The sequence below is a fragment of the Macrobrachium nipponense genome, chromosome 2 (genome assembly GCF_015104395.2).
Source record: "Macrobrachium nipponense isolate FS-2020 chromosome 2, ASM1510439v2, whole genome shotgun sequence".
NCBI classification, from domain to species: Eukaryota; Metazoa; Arthropoda; class Malacostraca; order Decapoda; family Palaemonidae; genus Macrobrachium; species Macrobrachium nipponense.
Genome location: NC_087201.1, coordinates 24,728,250 through 24,754,614, shown reverse-complemented (window position 1 = coordinate 24,754,614; position 26,365 = coordinate 24,728,250). Strand labels below are relative to the sequence as shown.

General features: G+C 43.4%; 1 protein-coding gene across 2 annotated transcripts in view; it reads left to right on the top strand.

The window, feature by feature from the left end:
- Positions 1-26,365, top strand: part of LOC135220491 (ADP-ribosylation factor-like protein 6-interacting protein 1) — a 106,212-nt gene that overhangs the window by 71,896 nt on the left and 7,951 nt on the right. The gene's annotated exons all lie outside the window — the stretch shown is intronic.

The window sequence follows — 26,365 nt, the reverse complement described above, 5'->3', positions numbered from 1 at the left end:
CAAGTTAAAGGGGTGGGCAAGACATTATCAGATTAGAAGATGCCAAGAAGAGGGTGTTCCCACTAAGGAAGTGTGCTTAGTGTCACACTTTTTGCGTTAGCAATAAATGGTGTCGCGTTCTGTTATACCCAAGGATGTATTGAGTACCCTATTCGTAGACGATCTTTCAATATCTGTTGCTGCATCACGAATGTCAGTTGCAGAAAGGAAATTACAATTGACAATAAATAAGATAGTAAACTGGGCTGAACAACAGGGATTTAAAATATCAGCCAGTAAGACTACTGTTTATGCATTTTGCCACCTTCGGGAATACACCCCGACCCAGACTTTATCTGTCAACCATAGAATACCTTGTGTTGGAAGAGGAGGTACGCTTCTTAGGCCTCATATTCGACAAAAAACTCAATTGGCTTCCCCATCTGAAACATATTAAAACCAAGTGCCTGAAGCTTTAAGTATTTTGAAAGTATTATCTAATACCAAACTGGGGTGCAGACAGGCAGACAGTTATAAAACTACACAAATCACTTATTATTTCAAAGTTACTTTAGGATGTGAAATATATTTCTTCTGCTTCATCCAATCGTCTTGCAATCTTAGATTCAGACATCATACCGGTATACGCTTGGCAACAGTGCTTTCGATCTTCTCCCATCTTAAGTTTATTAATTGATGCGGTAGAATCCCACTTAGAGTTATATCGCCAATCATCAATTATCAGATATTGGTTTAGGGTTCAGAGAATCCCCAACTCTAAAGCCTTTGAAGCAGCAAATAGAAATTCTTTCAACAACTTTTTTTTATGAAAATCATCCAAGGTTTCCTAAGCCTTTTAGTTTTAGAGTGAAAAAGATCTTGGAAAAAATGAATATGTCAAGAAATCCTGTATGTCCAGTTAATTTACCAATTACCCCAGCATGGAAATTACCTGTAATTAAATTTTGTAAATATTTTAAAGGTATTAAAAGAGAAAAATCAGATACAGAAATCAGAGTATTATTTTTAGAACATGCTGCAGAGCACTCAGGCTCTACATTTGTTTTTACTGATGGCTCCAAAACTGATGATGGAGTCAGATATGGAGTTTTAGTGATGATTTAGTCGCAGAGGAGCACTACCCATCGTAGCATCGAACTTCACAGCGGAACTGTATGGAATTTTAACAGCATTGGAACATATTGCAACCCTCCAGAATTCACTAATATCACCATCTTTGTGATTCCAAAAGTGCATTACAGGCACTTGAAATTTTTAATACTGATCATCCAATTACATTGAAAATCTCACAGTGGGTATTTCTACATCAACGTAGAGGGATTACTATATCTTTTTGCTGGGTCCCAGCACATGTAAATATATATGGAAATGAAAAAGCAGACCAACTAGCTAAATCAGCAGCAACCAATATGATACCAAGACCAATTGCTGTACCATATAGAGACTTTTTTCCTAGTATATCAAAGTTCATTGCAAGATTATGGGAACAGCAATGGAACGAAGCAGGACCAAATAAAATGAAAGAGTTTGCCACACGTACACACCCTTGGAAATATGAATCTATGCCTAGGAAATGGGAAGTAACGATATGCCGCCTCCGTATAGGACATACAAGATTGACACATGGGTATCTCATGAGTGGTGAATACCAACCTTACTGTGATGACTGTCTCGTCCCGGTGACTATTAAGCATTTGCTAGTTGAATGTCCTAGTCATCGGGAACTGAGAGAACAGCACTTCAAAGACAAAAGAGATAGAGATGGTAGTTACAGTTTGACAATGATATTGGGTGAAGAAGCGCAGCATGATTATGAGTGTGTTGTTGAATTTTTAAAAGAAGTTGGAGTTTTTAACGAAATTTAGGTATTTCGCTTTCATGTATGTGTGTAGTTTTTAGCTTTGGGTTTTTAGAATGAATGTATGGAAACGTGAATAAATGTATTTATTGCCTGTTTGTGTACTAGTATGAAAGCCTTTGCCTCTGTGCAATTTTTTATTTAATCTTAATTCATTATTTATTATCCTATAAGACCTGTTTGGTCCAAGCTCGTGGCTTTTGGCCTTGACCTTGCATTTTATCTAATCCTTTGGGCCAGCCCCATGGGAGCTGAAGGTCAGCTCAGTGGCCTGGTTAAACTATTTTATAATAATAATAATAATTAAGCTTTGGTGGTGTTTAATGCGTAAGTAGCATCTTTGCGCTAGCTATAATACAATAACTGATGCGGAACTTTAAGAGTTTTTATGATGTGTGTGTGGATTTTTCCCAAATTGGTTGTCCAAATGTCTTCATTCGGCGTCAATGATCCTGGTAGTCACGACGCCAGATAATTATTAATTATTCATTCATTCATTAGGGTCTGATCTTGTGCCGCTGTTATCATTCCTTCAGTTACCTTGTTAAAGCTCTCCCCTCTATAGCCATTGCCATGTTTCATCGGTGGCTAGTTCTTTAGTTTGTCTCATGTATTGTCCGTGCATTGGTTTGTTGTGCCATTCCTCTGCTGTTTGTCATTCTCCTGTCTCTGTATATTTCTTGGTCTTCGTCTACTTTTATCAGTCCTTCTTCCCATGCACTCTTGAGCCACTCGTCTTCACTGGTTTTCAGATATTGCCCCCGTGCTCCTTCCTTTCGTGTTATGTATAGTCTGTCCGTATTTGCTCTTGGGTGTAGTGCTTTGTGTATTGTCATATGTTTCCTAGTTTTCTGGTCTATGCTGCGGAGTTCTGCCTTCGTCCATTCCACTATTGCTGTGCTTTGTCTGATTACTGGCAATGCCCATGTGTTTATTATTATTATTATTATATTATAAAGGATTAGTTTATCCAGACCTCTGAGCCTAATAAAAGAAGAGAGAGAGAGAATGATTATTTTTATACATTCAACTTCCCTGGCAGATATATACTTAGCTATAGACTCCGTCGTCCCCGACAGAAATTCGAATTTCGCGGCACACGCTACAGGTAGGTCAGGTGATCTACCGCCACTGCTGCTGGGTGGCAGAACTAGGAACCATCCCATTTTCTAAATCAGATTTGCTCTGTCGAGGGTAGCCATAACATCGTTATTGTTACCTCCTGACTTGGATTTCGTTTTTCATCGCCGTTGATCTTCTGGACTGTTTTTTTGGTGACGTATTTGGATCTGTGGTTTGGCATACGCTTTTGTGGAACGTTTTTTGGATTTTGGCTTTGGATTTTGCTCAAAAATGTCTGATTCTAGCTGCGAAGTTAGAAGATGTATGAATGAGGGTTGTTTGGTGAGGCTACCGAAAGTGTCGTTAGATCCTCACAAGGTATGCAAGAAGTGTAGGGGATATGAATGCACGAGAAATAACACGTGTGATGAATGTGTGAATATGGATGAGGAAGGATGGAAGAAACTAGATTCCTACTTAAGGAAACTAGAGAGAGATAGGGTTAGAAAGGCTGTCTCTAGAAGTATGAGTAGATCACGCTCTAACGAGCCAGTTAGTATAACTAACCCCCAAGTAATTGCTTCCTCACATGCAGTATCAACCTCTCCCGTAGCAGATGTTGCAAGTTCTGCTACGGAGATTGCAAATCTGAAGACCGCATTAAGAAGGATGGAGCTTGAAATGCAAGCTCTTAAAGGTAAGAATGTGGAAAGTGACATAAGTGTCCCCAGTGTAGTGGAGGGTGCGTCTGATCGGCTCTGTCTCGCTCCCAGACCTAGACCTCTTCCAAGCTCCCAGGCCCAGAGGAGAAGGAATGTCGACAGTCGTACGGAGGTTACGGAGAATCCCCACCGGTCAGGCGTCCCCTCGGCAGAATCTGTAGCGTCCCAGACTGCCAAGGATCGCCATTGGAAAGGCATCCTGAAAGAGTGCTTTTCGTCATCCGATTCGTTCTCCTCGAAGAAGTGGATGGACTTCCGACGAATTGTCGCGTCCGATCAAGAGGAGTTGGAAAGCTCCGACGTTGGACTCGAGCCCGGAACGTTTTCCGGACGATTCTCCCTACGAGAGGAAAAGAGCCAAAAGGACAATATCTCGATCTCCTACACCTTCCAGAGCGCATTCTCCTATTCATGACAAAGAGAAGGAAGAAACAGCGACGGACATCCTACGTAAAATGCAGGAGCAGATTTCCTCTTTAGTAGGAGTATTGAGAAAAGACCTCCCGAGGAAAAAGGACGATTTTCTTCCAGTTAAGAGATCTCGTCCGAAGGGCGTTCCGGACTCCAGACTTATCTCCTCTACTCCTCGTACGAGTACAGAGAGGAATAAAGAAAGAAGGATGAAAACTCATAGAATTGAGACGCAACATACGGACAATGACGAAGAGTGTCCGAGTCGGACAGAACCACCCAGGCGCTCGGCGCCAGAATTGGACTACTCGGACGGGAAAAGTGTCCTACGCGGACGGCGCCAACCAGACACCATTCGCCAGAAGCGGACAGCCCGGACAGGCAGATATGTCCTATGCGGACAATATGTTCAAGCGATGCCTGCCTACCGCGGACAGCCGTGGCAAGGCGGACAGCCTGGATAGGAAAAAACGTCGTGCGCAGGCAACTCCGTCCGGGCGCCAGGAGCCAGAAGCGGACAAGACGGACAGACAGAAGTGTCGTACTGGAATGACACCAGCTAAGCGCCAAGTTCCATATGTCGACAGCTCGGACAGACGACACAGTCCGAGACGGACAGATACGTCCAAACGCATTGAAAGATTTTCTTCAAAAGAACAATACGGAGAAATCAACCAGGAAGCGTCTCTTTATGATTTGGACCAGGAACGGATTTCTCTGGACAGAGACGAAAGACGTCGCACAGGCGGTCGTCGTCCTGTTCACGATAGTCCGTTTTCTGGTGAAAATCTGCCGCAAGCACAGCTGTCTCCTGAGAAGAATGCAAAATGTCGCACAGGCGGCCGTCATTCTTGTCAGGAGGGCTTAGATGATTATCGGGTTTTTTCTCAGGATCGGCATTCTCCCGACAGGGACACAAGATGTCGCACAAGCGGCCGTCGACCTTGTCGGGAAGCAGTTGATCCTGCGAAGAGTCCTTCACCTTGCGAGACGAGACGTTCTCCCTCGGCTAATAATGATTCTCCGGTGGAACTTGCATTAGAAGATGTCTCTGACACCGAAGATCAAAAAGCGGCGGGACTATCAGACTACAAAGCGTTGGCTGCGCTTTTACTCCAAGAATTTGGAGATTCATTGAGTCCTGCCGCTCCTCCTTCTCCTCGGTGCGCTGTTCACGAGCGCGAAAACCGCAAAGTCGTCCTCTTCTTGAAGATGCGGCCAACAATTTCATGAAGAAGGCTTTGCAGTCTTTTGGAAATTGGCTTAACTCCAAGAAGGAGGAGGGAAAAGACTGTCTTTACCTGCCCTCCCTCCAGACTTTCTGGGAGGAGGGGTATCTTGGTGATGAGACAGGCGAAGCAATGGACTCGCCTCCTCCCAGCGACTGCAGAGGCAGATTTTTCTCAACGCTGGTGGACGCGTCAAGGAGACGCTCTCTTTCTTCAGCCAAGACAACTTGGGAATGTCTGAAATGGACCATCTCCTCAAGGGATTGTTCCATGTCTTGGAAGTTTCAACTTTCTGGACTGGTCCCTTGGGGTGATGGCCAAGAGGACACAAGACAATGAACAAACTGAGCCCCACCCCCGATATCCTTAATAGTATTTTGACTTGTATGGATAAAGCAGTGCAAGACGGATCGGGAGAAGTGGCCTCCCTTTTTGGGGCGGGGCGGGAATACTTAAGAAGAGAACTGTATTCAGTTCTTTCTTACGAAAAGCTGTCTCTCCGGCACAGAGGTCGTCCCTTCTGTACGCTCCTCTGTCTAACCAGCTTTTCCCTTCTCAGTTAGTGAAAGATATTTCTCACTCACTTACCGAGAAGGCGACACAGGACCTTCTGGTTCAATCAACCAAAAGGCCGAAGACAGCTGTTCCTGCCACGAAGGGGGAGACACGGGTCCCGAAGCCGCCCTTTCGGGGAGTTCATCTTCGAGATCCTCCTTTAAGAAGAGAGGAGCAGAAAGAAGAGGTAGGGCTTTTGCCTTTAGACCTACCAAGAAAAGCAAATGAACCTCAAGTCCTCCAAACACCAGTAGGCGCCAGAATACTGAATTTTGAGCAGAAGAATGGACGTCGAGAGGGGCGGACAACTGGTCCCTCTCAATTGTGAGGAGAGGATATCTCATCCCCTTCCCAGGGACAGACCTCCCTTGGACGTCTATTCCGAGAGAACTGTCGGCGAAGTACGCGGACCCTGTCAAGAGGAAGATCCTCTGCAATTAGTAGAACAAATGTTGGACAAGGAGGCCATAGAATTAGTACCGGATCCACACTCTCAGGGCTTTTACAATCGACTGTTCCTAGTTCCGAAAGCCTCGGGAGGGTGGAGACCTGTCCTGGATGTGAGCGCACTGAACCGATTCGTAGAGAAACAGAAGTTCTCTATGGAAACATCCAAATCGGTGCTAGCGGCTCTGCGTCCAGGAGATTGGATGGCCTCCTTGGATCTACAAGACGCATACTTTCACGTCCCTCTTCATCCGTCATCGAGGAAATATCTACGATTCATGATGCAGGGAAGGGTCTTTCAATTCAGGGCCATGTGCTTCGGCCTGTCTACGGCTCCTCAAGTGTTCACCAACCTTATGAGGGAACGTAGCACGGTGGCTTCATCTGGAGGGGGTGAACATATCCCTCTATCTGGACGACTGGCTAATAAGGGCCAAGTCAAAACAACAATGTTTGGAGGACTTAGAAACTACGTTGGATCTCGTTCGCTCACTCGGACTGCTCGTGAACCTCGAGAAGTCTCAGATGGTCCCCAGCCAAGACATTGTCTATCTGGGGATTCAGATGGATTCTCGGGGTTTTCGAGCATTTCCATCGCAAGACAGAATTGCTCGAGGCTTGGAGAAAATATCAAACTTCTTAGGGAAAGAACGAAGCTCAGCGAGGGAATGGTTAAGTGTTTCTGGGCACCCTTTCGTCGCTGGAGCAGTTCGTTTCCCTAGGGAGGCTAAATCTGAGACCTCTGCAATTTTACCTGCAAAGAATGTGGGACAGAAAGAAAGGGGATCTTTCGGATCAGTTCCTATTCTTCAAGAAATAAAATTAGACCTGAGGTGGTGGTTAAACCCCGCTTCAGAAGAACGAAGGCATATCCCTTGCGATTCGGAACCCTCTCCTAGTGTTGTTTTCCGACGCCTCGGAAACGGGATGGGGAGCAACTCTAGGAAAGAAGGAAGTGTCAGGAACCTGGACAGGAGAACAGGTGTCCTGGCATATAAATGTAAAAAGAACTTATGGCAGTTCATCTAGCCTTGAAATACTTCGAGTCGGAGGTCAGAGGCGTGGTAGTCCAGGTAAATTCGGACAATACCACGGCTCTGGCTACATCCGAAAACAGGGGGGGACTCACTCGCTTACACTATACAAGATAGCGAGAGACCTCTTGATATGGGCAGAGGAACGAGGCACTGTATTGCTGACGAGGTTTGTACAAGGGACAAAAAATGTCAGAGCAGACAGACTCAGCAGGAAGAACCAGGTCCTTCCAACAGAGTGGACCCTACACTCCGAAGTCTGCCGAAGCTCTGGTCTCTCTGGGGGAAGCCTCAGATAGACCTGTTCGCCACGTTTCTCTCCAGAAGGATAGAAAACTTTTTGCTCCATTGTAGAAGATCCAAGAGCAATAGCGATAGATGCTTTTCTCATGGACTGGTCGGGCATAGATGCCTACGCTTTACCCCGTTCAAGATTCTGGGGGAAGTGTTAAGAAAGTTCCGTTCCCTCGGAGGCGACGAAACTGACTCTAATCGCCCCATATTGGCCCGCTCGAGATTGGTTCACAGAGGTACTGGAACCTGGACGGTGGACTTCCCCAGATCTCTTCCCATGAGGACAGATCTGCTCAAACAACCCCACTTCGAGAGATATCACGGAAACATCCACGCTCTCTCCCTGACTGCCTTTCGACTATCGAAAGACTTGTCAGAGCGAGAGGCTTTTCGCGAAAAGCTGCAAGCGCAATTGCCAGAGCCCGCAGGTCCTCTACTCTGCGGTCTATCAATCGAAGTGGAAGTCTTCCGTAGATGGTGTAGGTCGAAGAAGCTGTCCTCTTCCGATACCTCTGTGACCGAAATTGCTGATTTCCTTATCTTCCTTAGAGAGGAATCACGTTTAGCTGTTTCTACCATAAAAAGGTTATAGAAGTATGCTCTCGGCTGTATTTAGAAACAGGGGCCTTAACATAGAAGGACAATAAGGATCTCCATGATTGTGATAAGATCCTTTGGTACTACAAAGTCTAAATCCTTTATCACTCCAAGTTGGAACCTAGATGTGGTCCTCCAGTTTCTCTCTTCGAATACTTTCGAACCACCTGATAAGGCATCCTTTAGGGACCTCTCGAGGAAGTGCATTTTTCTCTTGACCCTCGCGACGGCCAAGAGGGTCAGTGAGATACATGCATTAGACTCTCGGGTAGGTTTTAGAGGAGATTCTGCTTGTTGTCTTTCCTTTCCAACCTTTCTGTTTTTGGCCAAGAATGAGAATCCTTCTAAGCCTTGGCCCAGAAGTTTTGAAATCAAGGGCCTCTCCCCCTTGTGGGTAGAGAAACAGAACGGTCTCTCTGTCCGGTCAGAGCACTGAAGTTTTATCTGAAGAGAAAGAGTCAACTTCAAGGTTGTAATCAGAGCCTATGGTGCGCGGTAAGGAACCCGAAGAGGCAAATGTCGAAGAACGCATTAGCATTCTTCGTAAGAAATGTGATAACGGAGGCTCACATGAAATGCCAAGAGGAAACATTTAAGCTGCTTAGGGTTAGAGCACACGAAGTCCGTGCAATTGCAACTTCCCTAGCCTTTAATAGAAATATGTCAATGAAAGACATATTAGCAGCAACATATTGGAGATGCAACTCGGTATTTGCCTCCCACTACTTAAAAGACGTCAGAGTGACTTATGAAAAGTGTTTTTCTCTTGGACCTTATGTATCAGCGGATACCGTGCTGGGACAGGGAGCTGGTACTGATCCTTAAATAATATTGTTTTTAACTAAAAGATTGTTTGGTTTTGAGTTTTTATGGTCGTTTGAAAGGATGTTGGGGGGATAACTCCTTTCAATCGTAGTACTAACCCCACCGGTATTTAGGATCAGGTGATCGGGGATCGGTGTTATGCTCCTTAATGATGCCATATGGCAAGGTGTTTTGTCATGTAAGTGGATAGGACCCCATTGACAAAGATCCTTTGGTTCTGTCGAGTAAGTGGATAAGACCCCATCGACAGACCATCAAGAATTCTTAGCATGAGGTCACTACCTCGCTGAGGCTCTTGAGGCGATGTAAGCTCCTAGGCAGTAGCCATGAAGTCTTTCGCCGACACAGGTAGGAACCAAGGTTTCTTATATTTTTGTTACCTACAACGTATGTTGTTCCCTGTCTATTCAGTAATTAGCTGTCTCTTACCCTCCGCCAAAGGTGCCAATCAGCTAAGTATATATCTGCCAGGGAAGTTGAATGTATAAAAATGATATTGTCATGATACAATAGTTTTATACATACTTACCTGGCAGATATATACTATTAAATGGCCCACCCAGCCTCCCCTCAGGAGACAGGTGGAAGAGCAAATCTGTTTTAGAAAATGGGATGGTTCCTAGTTCTGCCACCCAGCAGCAGTGGCGGTAGATCACCTGACCTACCTGTAGCGTGTGCCGCGAAATTCGAATTTCTGTCGGGGACGACGGAGTCTATAGCTAAGTAGTATATATCTGCCAGCTAAGTATGTATAAAACTTTATTGTATCATGACAATATCATTTTTATATTGTTGATTATTATTTAGTATTATTTAATTAATCTTATTAAACTTAATATTTGAGAATTAGTACTGTAAATCATTAGTATTTTATTATAAAATGTAAGTACAGTACAGTATGTAGTCACAAAAATAATATGAAAATACAGGATATGGCTCTACGAAAAAAACCGCGAATAGGCAGGTTTCCTGCGAATAATTTACAGATAAGTTCCACAGAAAAATCTGCGTATTGCAAGACTGCAAATAGCAGTGTTTGACTGTGTTATAAAATACAAACTTGGTGATCAATGGTTTTGTTTGGAAATCAGCTGAGGGCGATTACGAGCTAAGTTTATTTCACTGTATTCAACTCAATTCAGAGTTGAGGTTTATGCTTCTAGTTAGTTTAAATGAATCTATAGATACAGTGGACCCCAGTATTCGTGTCCTCCGGATTCATGGGCTCACACTTTCGCGGAATTCTCTTTGGAACATTTCCCCGCATTATTCGTGGAAAATTTGCCTATTCGCGGTATTTTTCTATGAGAAATATCCACAAATTCTGTTTTATCAATTTCATAAACTGCACTTTTTGTGATAAAACTTAAACAATACCAGTTTTAAAAATTTTTAGTGTATTTTTCTTGAGTTTTCACTAACAAAATAGGAGGTTTTAAGCATTTGTATAGGGGTTCCAACTATTTGTGGGTTCTAACTATTCATGGGGGGTGTCTGTTAAGCATCCCCCGCAAATACGGGGGGGACCACTGTACTTTATTTAAATGGGACAAGGTTATTTTCAAGTTGAAGTATGACTTAAATACGTCTCCTTGTAAACTAAATTCTGTTATTTTTTTGTTAATAGATGGCAGTGGGGCCATGTTTTTTGTGGAAACAGTCCACTGATTCCAATCAGTATTTTTACTTTATTTCATCATTATTATGAGCTTTACGTATTTGTCTTTTATTGATGTGAAAACAACAGTCAAGTGTATTCTTTTATGTCCGGTAGTTTTGATCCAAATACTTTTCTCTCAAATTCTATTTACGGTCGAGTTTGGTGGCAAATTGAAATTTATGGTAGTTGCATCCATGTTGCGGATGCACAGTAATTTATAGTCATTAGCAGGTTGAAGACTATTTTTCAGCTTCAGCTATAGCTTGCAGCTTGAATTTAGCAGTTTATTTCCTTATCAATCTTTTCTCCATAGTGAACAAGGGTATAATGTAAAAATATATCAGTCTTATTTTACTTAACATCATTTGTAACATAACAATGGCAATTTTTTACTATCTACGATGGTTGAAATGCAAGCAAAACAGCTGTTGTTATCCAATTTGGTTGTTCATAGCAAAACAGCTGTTTCTCATTTGGTTGTTTATGGTATTACATGGTTACGCAATGAGTATAATGGTACTAATAATACTTTTGTTATTCTCTTTTAAAAACTTTACTAACTTATCTAACTAGAAGATAGGATAGATAAAGAGATGGAGGAAAAATGGTTAGTCTATTGTAATTTTGGCTCTCAAAAAAGGAACTCACATGTACACAAGATACATGATAATTTTTTAAGGGTGAAAATTTGGTGGCCTCACAATACGTGAGGTCGTGGTTTTTACATCAATTTGTGTTGGAGGTCTCTCTCGTGTTTCTTCACAGATAAGAAGGGTTTTTCGCCCTTGGTGATTATACCTCTTATAGTAAGCAATGTGTTAATAGTCTCTCCACGTAATACCCGGCGTGTAAGCCGGAGAGTGTTGTGCAATTGCAGATATTCTAATATTCTTTCTGCTCCAATCAGTGCCTTAGAAATCTTTCAAATCACAGCTACTCGAGGCCTATTGGTCCTGGGAAATGGGTAAAAGAATGCAGTGTATGTGTTAGTGCTTGGCCCTTCCCTTACCACAAAAATGTCATCCGACCAACCTCCAACCGTTCGCAAGTGACCCTGGCACCTACCGGTGCCTGTGCCCCACACACAAGTTCCATACTTGCGAACAATTGTCTTTACTATATACAATACCAGTCGAACCGTTCCGACGTCGAGTCTGCTATACAATCTGTCAGTGATGCCTTCTCCGATGAGGAAATCAACGTTGCATATACGAAATGCAAAGATCTGATACCAGAGAGCATTCTCAAGGAGCGATCCACGAAGAACTTGTCCTCTCACAAGAAAATATCATATATCACTAAGTGGCTAAGGACGTGCTCGGTGGAAATCTATGCCGATGACCCTTACAATCTGCCTCCAAAGGGGCCTGCTGACCTAAGCCTACCTGCGGTGTACCACACGGCAGAAAATGCCTTCCAAACAGCAAAATCCCTCTCAGAAATAATGGGAAAAAACTTAGAAAAAATCGAGGAGACATATGATAAATTATCAAGAATTTGGGACGTGATCAAAGGACTACAGGAATCCCTAGACAAAAGGACTACAGGAATCCCTAGACAGTCTTAAAACGGTGGAAACAAATAATCTCACACGGATCTGGGATGCGATCAAAGGAGTGCAGGGATCGATAGACAATCGCACAGATAGCCACCAGACTCCTTTGAATGCGGCATCCAGTTTTTCCTCGCCTCCCAGCAACATGGAAGTGCCCCCTTCACCTATAGGCTGTTCTAAGGGGACTGTTGGTCTCCCAACCTCCCCTCCCTCCCCAGTGCCTCCGGTGGAAGATAGACCTCCGGTGATGATTACCAGCCCTCGTGATCCTCCCCACCCTATCTCTCCCCCCAACCCCCCATCGTAGATGCAGATCAGAGTGATCTTGAGGGGTCTGGCAGCTGGCAGATACAAACAAGCAGAAAGAAGAGAAGAATCTCTCGTTTGGCCGCTGGACTGGAGCCCAGCATTCATGTTTCACCTCGCCCGACACCTGAGAAGAGATGTCACGTAGCAATTCACAATCTGCGCTCATCGGTGACGCTAGACACCATAGTGGAGAGAGTCAAGTTTCTCACTGGCTCTGACCCACTCATCTCTCACGAATTCCCATGCAAAAGTAAGCATAAAGTGGCTTACAGGATTACCTGCCTATTTCAACACCTCAACGTTCTTAAAGGTGAGAATTTCGGTCCTAATATATTAGTTTCAAGTTATAACCTAATCCGGGACCAGCCACCCCCAGGGGAACTTACTGACACTCCAACCAGGGTCATTTCCACCGCAAGTGCCAGCCAACCGCCCACAGCAAGTGACTGCCCACTCCCCCTGGCTAACCCCCCATCCACCCAAATGATCAGCGCATTCATCTCCCATCTTCGTGAGTAACCATGGATGCATTAAACATAATCTCATGGAATATTTTTGGCCTCAAGCAATACATTCCTCTCCTAACATGTTCTGCAAAAATCTCAACAGCATCATTGCATTGCAAGAAACGCTCCTCTGGCCACATGACCTTGTCATCTGCGATTCAATTCATGAAAACTTCAGAACCTTCTCGACTTCATCGATGCAAGTTGCAGATCAAATCATAGCTGGTTGCCCTAAAGGGGGGACATTCTTTCCTGTGGCACAAATCGTTAGACAATATGATAAAGGTGATGACCTTCAGGAGTGACAGATTGCTGGGGCTTCAAGTGACAGTAGGGAACTCTAAAATCCTAATAATTAATGTTTATATGCCATGGGAAAATAACAATAATTTTGATCATTACTGCATGATCCTAGGGGAGTTACACAGTATTATTCAAGATTCTCGTGCTGATCATATTTGTATAATAGGGGACCTTAATTCTCACCCCACAAAACAATTTTATAATGAACTGCATCACATCTCCACAACTTCATGATTCTATTATGACCTGCAATATTCGCTACGATCTTACAGCTGGCTACAATCACATCCCATTACAGGTGTCATTCAGTACCCCATCCCTCCCTACTGTGAACCCACTAACTGACCGGCCACCAGTGGTAAACGGATTTTAAAAACCAACAGAAATCCGGATATTTTAGGGCAACCACGGAAACCAGGTTGCGGTCAATAGTTCAACCGGCAGACGCCTTACTTTGTACCAACACAAATTGTAGAAATGACCACAGGAGGGATCTGAATGAATTTTATTCGAACATAATCTCCGCTACGCTTGCTTCGGGCAAGACTGCCTATAGATTTCGTCAAGGTAATTCTCGTAATATATACCTGGTTGGAATGACTTGGTTAAAGATCTGTATGCATACTCACTAGAAATGTTTTTACTGTGGAGGCAAAATGGTAGCCCGAGGTAAGGACACTGCATTACTAATGAGGCAGGCGAGAGCGCAATTCAAACTTGCTCTTAAGCACTGCAGGTTAAATGAAAAACAACTAAGAGCAATGCAATGTCTAGAAACTTAAAATCTGGTGATTACCCTCGTCTTTGGAAAGATATCCAGTCCCTAAATCCCAAAACTAAAAAGCTATCACAGAGAGTAGGGGAAGCAGTCGGAGACAAAGCTATTGCAAGTATGTGGGGCAATCACTTCAGCAATATCCTGAATTGCATAAATGATCAAGCTTCCCGAAGGGATGTAGATAATCTCCTTACTGACAACATTCAATTTCATTTTGCAGACCGTATTACGCCAGGTAACATCAGCGAATGCCATAAGCAGCCTACCTAATAAATCGCCCGGCTGTGATGGTCTTCCCACAGAGGCTTTCAAATTCTGCCATCTGATAATTTACATTTTGCTAGCTACCCTATTCAATGTGTGCATAATTCACCAGTTTCTTCCCGACTCCCTACTCTTAGTTCACTTGATACCATTAATCAAAAACAAGCTAAAGGATGCAGCTGACCCTGGCAACTACGGCATGATTGCAATCACAACGATCGCATCGAAGATACTTGAGTCGTTTCTTCTTGTGAGACTTCTCCCCTTTCTACACACCACTGACAACCAGTTCGGGTTTAAAGCAAACCACTCAACCGACACCTGCATCTACATACTGAAAGAATTACTGAACTACTACCTATCATCAGCCTCTCTTGTTTTCCTATGTTTTGTAGATGTGAGAAAAGCATTTGACAGAGTAAACTACCTGAAGCTCTTCCTGAAGCTGCATAAAAGGGGCACACCCCTATATCTAATTGGCATTTTACATTGCTGGTTCTCCACACAGCAATTCTGTGTCAAATGGGGTAACGTATTATCGTACTCCTTCGTCTCCCTAAACGGGCTTCAGCAAGGGGGCATTCTCTCTCCATACCTGTTTAATACGTACACAGATGCCTTGAATGTCAAACTGAACTCACTCCCAATCGGATGCACTGTCAATGAAACAACTATAAACAACCTCTGTTACGCCGACGATATGGTTCTGATTTCCCCATCAGTGCATGGCCTCCAACGACTCATCGACACTTGCCGCCAATATGCAGAGGAATTTGATATAATCTACAACGAAACCAAGACCCAGTGCATGTTGCTGCTCCCGAGATTGCTTAACCATATTGCAGAACCACAAATTTTCCTCGGAACCATCGGCTGGAATTTGTGCGCAAATTTCCGTATTTGGGTCACATTATCACCGACGACCTAAAAGATACGGCAGACATTGAACAGAGGCGTCATAAACTATGTGCAACTGGCAACATGATTGCAAGGAGGTTTGCCTTCTGTCACCGAGACGTGAAACTGCTGCTCCTCCGCTCGTATCGCTACAGTATCTATGGGTGTTCCCTCTGGACGAACTATACCCGAGAGACCATGAGACGTATCAGTGTTGTGCACAATGACATTCTGAGACGCCTCACAAACACTCCATGCTACCACTCTGCCACACAGATGTTCTTAGAAAACCACCTGGACAATTTAAAAATCATTGTAAGGCGAACAATGTCCAGTCTGGTAACCCGAGTGAGAAACAGAAGCAACTCGCTCATACAAAGCATCCTAAGGAGTGAAGCAAGAAGATCTAAATTGTGGGAAAGATGGGGAAAATGAGGCCTTTGTCCCCTAAAGGACTTAATCTCTGTATTGGCAAGATGTCATTGCAGATTTTGTCATTATTATATTTATTGCTGATATTTTATTTTTTCATTATTACTGTGATTACTATCAAGTTAAAGTTTTTTTTTTTCTACATTCATTTTTCGTATTTAGCCCTATAGACCTGACTACTGTAACCACCTAAGGTCTCTAGTTGAAATTTAAGTTATATAATCTGTGCACTAACTGTTATAACTCTCAATGCATTTTTTTTATCTCGCCAATATTATTACTGTTATTACCAGTATTATGATTACTATCTTTTATGCTACCTCAGCTATTTTGTGGATAAGTGCCGATTACTCATTTTCATACATTCAACTTACCTGTCAGATATATACATAGCTATCGACTCCGTCGTCCCCGACAGAAATTCAAATTTCGCGGCACTCGCTACAGGTAGGTCAGGTGATCTACCGCCCTGCTCTGGGTGGCAGGACTAGGAACCATTCCCGTTTTCTAATCAGATTCTCTCTGTTGCCGGTAGTATCAACATTGTTGTTACTTCCTCCTGACTGGAATTCTTTTTTCACAACGCTTTTGATCATCTTTCGACTGATTTTTGGTGACGTACTTGGATCGTTGTTTGGCATTCTCTATCGTGGACTGTTTTTTGGACTTCGCTTTGGATTTTCGTGAATATGTCTGATTCTAGTGTTAGCTTCAGAGTGTGTGTGAATGAGGGCTGTAAGGTGAGGATTCCGAAAGCTTCGGTAGATCCTCACACTACATGCAGTGGTTGTAGAAGGGTTGAATGCTCAATTGAGAATACGTGTAACGAGTGTGAGAGATTGAGTGCGCAAGAATGGAAGAATCTGACTTCTTACTTGAAGAAGTTAGAGAAAGATAGAGAGAGGAAGGCGGCTTACAAAAGCCGGAAAATGTCTAGTAGTTCTGTAGCTTCTTCTTCTTCTCATAATTATGCCCATTCTATTTCAGCCCGTTCACAAGTTAATCCCTCTGATTCTGCCTCAGAAATAGCGGAACTCAGAGCTTCCCTTCAAAAAATGCAAGAGAAAATGGAAGCATTGGAAGGTAAGAGAAGTGAATGTGGTTTCTCGAGTGATGTTAGTGTCCCCAGTGTAGTGGAGGGGTCGTCTGGTCGTCTCTGCGACGCTCCCAGGCCTAGACCTCTTCCAAGCTCCCTGGCCCAGAGGAGAAGGAAAGTCGAAAGCCTTACGGGGGTCGTGGAGAATCCCCAACGATCAGGCGTCCCTTCGGCAGAATCTTATACATCTCAGACTGCCAGGGACAGCTATAGGAAAAGCGTCCTTCGTGAGTGCTTTTCATCATCTAGTTCGCCTTCTCCGAGAAGAGGATGGAAGGAATCAAAGCTTTCACGTCCGCTGAAAAGGAATTGGAAAGAACCTGAGCTCAATTCTAGCCCCGAGCGCTTCTCTGAAGAGGAGGCGCCTTCGGTAATCAAGAAAGCTAGAAAGGAGTTAGATCCTTGGAATGGAAAAGACTCTCAAGCGCCTTCCAGATCTTCTCCTGATTCGAATGAGCCTTCGAACAGGAAAATTTTGATGAATGTACAGGAGCAAATAGCGTCTTTGGTAGGAGTACTTTCTAAAGAGCCTACTCGTAAAAAGGATGACAGGCTTCCGATTAAGAGATCCAAATACCAATCTCCTGTCGGGCGCGACGAACCCTCCAGGGGAGTTGTCGCACAAGCGGCCATCTCTGGGGGGAGCGGTGCGTTAGGCAGGCGAGACGTGGGAAAGGAAGTAACTCCTGCCAAGCGTCAGGCGCCAACTAGGAGCCAGGCGCCAAGTAGGCGCAAAGAACCTGACTTTACTGTAGATCGTTCTAGGCCCAGATCTTCATCCAAGCAACAAGAGCCAACTGGAGAAGAGAGAACTCCTGATAGGAGTATAGCGCCCGCTAAGCGCAATATACTTGCCATTCGAAAGGCGCATTCCATGAGCGATACTCCTAACCAAGCCACAGGAGTATTCGGAACTAGGTCAGGAGTATTCGGGAAGAGATACTCCTGCCAGGCGCCTTGAGTACTCTGACCTCGATACTCCTCCCAGGCGCCAGGAGTATTCTAGACTTTTTACTCCTACCAGGCGCCAGGAGTATTCGAAGCGCGATGCGCCTACCAAGCGCCAGGAGTATTCTGAGCTTAATACTCCTAACAGGCGCCAGGAGTATTTGGAGTGAGATGCGCCTTCCAGACGGCAGGAGTATTCGAAGAGTGTAACGACTGTCAGGCGCCAGGAGTATTCCAAACAGGATACTCCTACCAGGCCTCGGGAGTATTCTCAGCGAGATACTCCTGCTAAACGCCAGGCGCATTCTCCTCATGAAGAGCTTGACATCCGACAGGAGTCTAACAGGCGTAAAGCAGTGATACGTGACTCGCCTAATGATAAACGTAAGGAGAGAGTTACTCCTAGCCCATCTCCTTATAGAAGTGCTTCTTCTTCGGAAAGGAAGAAATCAAGAGAGGAGACAGAGGAGGGAAGGGAGCCTTCTCCTTCCGATCCTATTAATTTAGATGACGTCTCGGAGGACGAAGTTACTAACAGAGAAGGGCTTTCGAATTACAAAGTTCTTTCTGCTCTTCTCTTAGAAGAATATGGAGATGCATTGACTCCAGCCGTTCCTCCTTCTCCTCGCTCTCTATTTTCAAGTACGAAGGCACACAAGTCTTCGTCTTTCCTGAAAATGAAGCCGGCCATATCCATGAAAAGGGCCTTACAATCTCTTGACTCCTGGATCAAGACTAAGAAGGAGTTGGGAAGGACGATCTTTTGCATGCCTCCCGCTAAACTAAGGGGCAGGAGAGGCATATGGTACGAAACGGGAGAAAATATGGGATTGTCTCTGCCCGTTTCAGCTGAATCGGACTTCTCCAGTCTCGTAGACTCGTCGAGGAGACATGCCTTAAATTCAGCGAAAGCAACATGGGGTCTTTCGGAAATGGACCATCTCCTCAAGGGACTTTTTCATACCTTAGAAGTATTTAACTTCCTAGATTGGTCCCTTGGGGTTATTGCTAAGAAGTCCCATGAAAAAGAACAACTAAGCCCTGAAACCTTGCATAGCATCCTTACATGCATCGATAAGGCGGTTCAAGATGGATCGGCGGAAGTGTGCTCCCTCTTCGGTGCGGGAATACTAAAGAAGAGAGCGGTTCATAGTGCCTTTCTCACTAAGGCCGTCTCGCCTTCGCAGAGATCCGCTTTGCTGTATGCGCCTCTCTCTGAACATTTATTTCCTTCGCAGTTGGTGAGAGACATTGCCCATTCGCTAACTGAGAAAGCCACTCAAGATCTTTTAAGGCAATCCTCAAGGAAGAATAGACCTGTGGCTAGTGAGGAAAAGAAAGCCTCTAAGCCAGCTCAACAACAGCAGCCCTTTCGAGGAGGCCCTCAGGCTAGATCCATCATCAGAAGAAAATCAACGGAAAAAAGGGGAAGATCTGCCTTCCGTCCCTTTAAGAAGGGAAAATGAGAAATCTTTCCTCCAGACACCTGTAGGAGCCAGGTTACAATTCTTTGCGGGAGCATGGGAAGACATAGGATCCGATCCTTGGTCGATGTCAATAATCAAGAAGGGTTATTATATCCCATTCAAGGACAGGCCACCCTTGACAACATCACCGAGGGAACTGTCAGCCAGATACAGGGACCCTGTTCTGATGGATACTCTTCGTCAAATGGTGGAACAGATGTGGGACAAAAGAGCAATAGAGCTGGTACTGGATCAAAGCTCCCCGGGGTTTTACAATCGCTTGTTTCTTGTAGCGAAAGCCTCGGGGGGATGGAGACCAGTACTGGATGTAAGTTCGCTGAACAAATTCGTACAACAACAGAAGTTCAGCATGGAAACGTCTGCCTCAGTACTTGCAGCTCTCCATCAAGGAGATTGGATGGCGTCCCTAGATCTTCAAGACGCATATTTCCACGTCCCGATTCACCATTCGTCGAGGAAGTACCTTCGTTTCATGTTCGAGGGAAGGATCTATCAGTTCAGGGCCCTGTGTTTCGGCCTGTCTACGGCTCCCCAAGTCTTCACAGACTTGATGAAAAATGTGTCAAAACACCTTCACATGAAAGGGATAAACGTCTCCCTAACCTGGACGACTGGCTCATCAGGGCCAGGTCTCAAAAGCAGTGTCTGGAGGACCTGTCAACAATCCTGGAATTGACAAAGACATTAGGATTAATCGTGAACCTCGAGAAATCTCAGATGGTCCCCATCCAGAACGTAGTCTATCTGGGGATTCAGATGGATTCTCGGGGTTTTCGAGTATTTCCTTCTCAAGAGAGAGTAAGGAAAGGCTGTGCCACAGTATTGAACTTCTTAGAGAAAGAGCGTACTTCAGCGAGGGAATGGTTGAGCCTTCTGGGGACCCTTTCCTCGCTCGAACAGTTCTTTCCTCTAGGAAGACTACATCTCCGTCCGCTTCAGTTCTTCCTGAGAAGCAGTTGGAGTTGGAAGACAGGACAGCTCTTGGACACGTTTCCAATCTCATTAGAAGTAAAGCAACAATTAAGGTGGTTTTTGACCCCCTTAGAAGAAAACAAAGGAGTATCCTTAGAAGTTCGGAACCCAAACCTGACATTGTTCTCAGACGCGTCGGAGACAGGTTGGGGTGCGCCTTTAGGGTCCGAAGAAGTGTCAGGCACCTGGTCGGAAGAGCAGGTGTCATGGCACATAAATTGCAAGGAGCTCTTTGCGATTCACCTCGCGCTAAGGAGCTTCGAGCAGATAGTCAAAGACAAAGTAATACAGATAAACTCCGACAATACGACCGCTCTGGCTTATTTCAAGAAACAAGGAGGAACTCACTCTCTCACCCTATACGAACTGGCAAGAGATCTGCTGATTTGGGCAAATCAAAGGAACGTGGTTCTTCTAACGAGATTTGTTCAAGGGGAGAGGAACGTGAGAGCGGACAGACTGAGCAGGAGGTTCCAGGTCCTTCCTACAGAATGGACCCTCCACTCGGAAGTCTGTCAGACCCTTTGGTATCTTTGGGGGAAACCGCAGATAGATCTATTCGCCACGTTTCTCTCCAAAAGGATAGATACATTTTGCGCCCTGGTAGAGGATCCCAGGGCTTATGCAATAGACGCCTTTCTCCTGGACTGGTCAGGGCTAGACGTGTACGCTTTTCCCCCATTCAAGATTCTGGGGGAAGTAGTCAGAAAGTTTGTGGCCTCGAAGGGAACCAGAATGACTCTGATAGCCCCATATTGGCCATCCCGAATTTGGTTCACGGAGGTGATGGAGTGGACAGTGGACTTCTCCAGATCTCTTCCAAACAGGATAGATCTGCTCAAACAACCCCACTTCGAGAGGTACCATCAAAATCTACCCGCTCTTGCTCTGACTGCCTTTCGACTATCGAAAGACTTGTCAGAGCGAGAGGGTTTTCTCGCAAGGCGGCAAGCGCAATTGCTAGAGCCCGCAGATCATCTACTAGGCGAGTGTACCAATCGAAGTGGGAAGTTTTCAGAAACTGGTGCAGGTCGAAGAAGCTGTCCTCTTCCAATACCTCTGTAACCGAAATTGCGGTTTTCCTTCTTTTCCTGAGGGAAAAGTCACATCTTTCTGTACCAACAATTAAAGGATACAGAAGTATGCTTTCGTCAGTCTTTAGAAACAGGGGCTTAGACTTGACGAATAATAAAGATTTGCACGATCTCATCCGCTCCTTTGAAACGTCCAAGTCAGTAGAGCCTAGGATTCCGAGCTGGAACTTAGATGTGGTTCTGAAATTTCTGTCCTCGGAAAAGTTTGAACCACCTCATACGGCTTCATTCCGGGATATCACTAGAAAGTGTATATTTCTTCTATCTCTGGCTACGGCTAAAAGGGTCAGCGAGTTGCACGCCCTTGAGTCACAAGTTGGCTTCAAAGAAGATTCTGCGATTTGTTCATTCCAGACACTTTTTCTTGCCAAAAACGAGAACCCTTCGAATCCCTGGCCTAGGAGTTTCGAGGTAAAAGGACTTACTAGCCTAGTAGGCAGAGAAATAGAAAGATCACTTTGTCCAGTTAGAGCACTGAAATTCTATCTGGACAGAAAGAAGCGGTTGGGAGGCTCACAACATGGTCTATGGTGCTCGGTGAAAGACCCCAAGAGACCTATGTCTAAAAATGCTTTGGCCTTCTTTGTTAGAAGTGTAATTACCGAGGCTCATAAGAACTGCCCAGATGACTCTTTTAATCTATTAAGAGTAAGAGCTCATGAGGTAAGGGCAATCGCGACATCAATTGCGTTCCAGAGAAATATGTCACTTAAAAATATTTTGGACGCAACCTATTGGAGATGCAACTCAGTATTTGCATCTCATTATTTAAAAGATGTGCGAGTAACGTATGAGAAATGTTTTTCTCTAGGTCCGTTTGTGTCAGCACAGATGGTTCTGGGTAAAGGAGAGAGCACCGATCCTTAAATATGTGTACGTAACCCTCTTGTCGGATGTGTTCTCGTGTTTCCTGTGCATGGGAGTGTCAGATGTCGCACTGGCGGCCTTCACTTCTCTTCATTAGGAAATCGAGTGACAGCTGACTATTAGAGGGGTACAAAATTTTTGTTTGATTTTGTATGTATGAATTTCGAGTTTGTGGTTGTTTGCTAAGAGTTTGGGGATGACTCTTAACAATCTTAGAACTAACACGGGTTAGGATCGGGTGATCGGGATCGGTTGTGTGCTCCTTAAAGAAGGCGTGTTGTCATATAAGCGGATTAGCACCCCTTGACAAACGCCAGTTAGGCTCTGCCGAGTAAGTGGATAAGACCCCATCGACAGACCAGCAAGAACTCTTGGCCACAGATCACTATCTCGCTAAGGCTCTTGAGATGAAGCAGACTCCTGGGCAGTAGCCACGAAGTCTTCCATCTAATAAGGTAGGAACCAAGGTTTATTTATACCTACAACATATGTTGTTTACCTGTCTAGTCAGTAAGTTAGCTGTCTCTTGCCCTCCGCCAAAGGGTGTCAATCAGCTATGTATATATCTGACAGGTAAGTTGAATGTATGAAAATGATATTGTTATGATACAATAAAGTTTCATACATACTTACCTGGCAGATATATACGATTGAAGACCCACCCAGCCTCCCCGCAGGAGACAGGTGGAAGAGAGAATCTGATTAGAAAACGGGAATGGTTCCTAGTCCTGCCACCCAGAGCAGGGCGGTAGATCACCTGACCTACCTGTAGCGAGTGCCGCGAAATTTGAATTTCTGTCGGGGACGACGGAGTCGATAGCTATGTATATATCTGCCAGGTAAGTATGTATGAAACTTTATTGTATCATAACAATATCATTTTTCTTATCATGCTGTCTCATATATCTAGATTGTGTATGTTACTGTGTATTTTGTATATTCAATCTATATGGGCCTGAACTGAAATAAAGGATATTATTATTATTATTATTATTATTACATGAGTATATGTGGTACATACAGGCTTCAGGGTTCCCACGTGTTGCTGTATTTTTCACTAGATATCTCAAGGGGTTAAGAGTGATTGCATAGAAACTAGAGTCATTAACCACCCAAGTAAAGGAACCTGAAAACTACCAATCGATTCTCCATTTTGCCTTATAATATCATGGAAACCTTGTGTATGTAACTTACCCAGTGTTTGTATCTACAGTCATACCCCTACATAGGAAAGTCCCTTCGTACGAAAAATCCAGGTTACGAAGGCAAAGACAAAGATTTTTTTGCCTCTTGTGTACGAAAATAATTCAGGTTGCGAAAGGATGTACTGTAAAGCCTGAGATTCACCTGGGCCACTGAGGACAATTTTAAAACTCGCACGCCGCCAACTCGGTAGACTCCCCACCATCCTCCCGCTCTCCCGTTGGTTCCTGATGCTAGTTACTGCCGTAAGATCCTGCTCTCCTATTGATCAACATCTATCCTATCATGCATCTACATGAAGGAGTTCCTCAACCATTTCATTTCGGCAGTGTTGTCGTACACACGTGGAATTCGTTTGTTCATGTAGATTTCGTTCGTTAACGTAAATTTGTGATTTCACTTTTGTTGTACTGTACATTACTTTATCGTGTTTTGTGTGAACTTAATTACTTACGTTATTAGTCATGGGTCCCAAGAATATTTCTGAAGTTCACGGAAAGAAGAGGATGCTTTCTATGGAGACGAAGATGGAGGTAATTAAGAAGTATGAGGCTGGCATGCGGTTGAATGTGATCGCTAAGGAATTAAGAAATCAGAAAAAGAAAAAAAAATTTAATTTTAAGTTTTTTGTAAAGTTAAGTGTTAAGGGGGCCGGCTGGAACCTCTATGTATGGAGGTATGGGGCGAAAAATGCAAAGTCATGAAAAAATTCATGGAGCTTCATATGGCAATTGAGAATACGTATACGAAATATTTCGTCAAAATTCCTCTTACTTTCGTAGTTACAGGGTAATTAGTTAACGTAACTCAATAAGCCTAAAACATTGATCCGTAAAAGAAAATGCAATATTTCTTCTATTATCGTAAATTTTGATAATTATTGTCAAAGAAATTGGGAGAAATGGCATCTGTAGACATTCCCCGAGTCGAGAAGGAGACTTCAGGCTCAAGCTACCAAGTCCAATCCTGATTTAGTGCGATGACAGACGTCAAGTAGTCTACACGTTCCATTTCACGTCTGACAATCGCCTGCTTTCACGTATGTTTATGTATGTTTCGGCAAGAATTTCATCATGCCAATGAGGAAAACACATGGGAAACATCTCGCTAACATACAGACGAAGAAAAATCGCTCAAGTATTATTCACACTGTGCCTAAGGCTACGATCTTTGAGCAAAGAGATCTTCATTTATGATAAATAACAAAGTTTTGGTTTTTTAATACCCAAAATGGAATATGAAATTCATAATAATCATGATTTATTAAATTGTCTTTGTAAAAAAAGTGTACGCCTTCAAGTTTCACCTCTTGACATTCTCTTGCATTACGTTTGTTTATCTTTGTTTCGGGCAAGAATTTCATCATGCCAAAGAGGAAAATACAAGGAAAACATCTCGCTAACACACAGATGAAGAAAATTTGCTGTAATAAGCAGAGTTAGTGAAGGGGAGAGAGAGAATTGCGTAGGAAGGAGTGCCCCATCTTGCCTCAAGCAGTGCCCCAGGCTGCGATATATGAGCAAAGGTATCATCATTTATGATTAAATTATGATAAATAAAATAGTTTTGGTTTATTAATACACAAAAAACAAATATACATTCATAATAATCATTATTTATTAATATTGTCTTTATAGAAATACGAAGGAAAACTTTGAACGCCCGTATCTCAAAACTATACTTATTGACCTTCAAAATCTATCTTCTCACTTAGTTTTAAAGCTATAACATTGGAATTTGGTATATAACTCAGAAAGACATTATAGAACAATCAAATAGAGCCCTTTTTTCCAATTTTTGTTTCGTATTTTTTTATAAATTTTTTTCTCCTGATTTATAGGGTTTATTTTTTGACCATATTGAAAAATTCATATCTAGCAAAAAAATGACTTTTAGAAAAAAAACTCTCCATTCGATTGGAGGTCTACATCAGGTCTATATATGGTAGTAATCCCAGGTCTTAATATTAAATATCAAGGGAAGAGATAGAATTTGAAAAATGGTTATTTTCGGGATAAATCGCCCTGGCGTCACAAAACCGAAGGTCAGAGGCAAAAATCATATGCGGTTTGGAGATGTCCCAAGTCACCTTATTAAGTGGTATGAATATCAAAGTCCTGTCCTTAAAAAAGGGCATTAGCCGGCCGGCCCCCTTAATGTTTTATGCCATTCGTTAATGTGTTTCGTAAAGTTTAGTGTTAATATTTTCTGCCATTTTTTTATGTGTTTCGTAAAGTTAAGTGTTCATGTTTTCTGCCGTTTGCCCTCCTCCTCCGTCGCCACTTTCGGACATCACCTCACTCGAAAGGTAAGGTTCCACATTTTACTACATACATGTACGTACAGTATTTCTTGTACCCTGTACACTAATACGCTTTATTTACAGGTACAGTAACGGTTAGGTTAGGTATTGAATGGTCCAAATTGTTGTATTTCATTGTTTATTGGTCAATTTAGCTTTATTATAAAATTTTGGTGTTTTTGTTGGGCTTGGAACGAATTAGGCAATTTACATGTAAAACGTTGTTCTGAATACGAAAAAATCAGGTTACTAAGGCAGCTTCATAGCGGATTAATTTCGTAACTTGAGGCGCTACTGTATCTCTAGTTTGATCCCAATCAATTCAGTTTTGTCATAATGTTACAAAAATGTTTCTTCTATATCTGCAAATCACATTAGAGCATATGTGTTTGATGATGTTTGTTTTCACATTTACTCAGGATTTTTTTGAAGTTTATTCTGAGAATGGTTATTAACTCAGTTTTTATATGGGAAATGTTATAATCTTTTATTGTTTTTTTAATTAATTCATGAAAACTATTGAACTTTCTCACTGCCTCATCTGTTACCTGAACGTTTTACAAACTGGAACTACTTTTGAATATTTTTAACCATCTGTTATTTGCGATGAATTCTTGTTGATATTCATCACCTGAACGTTACTTAAGGGTCTGAAATA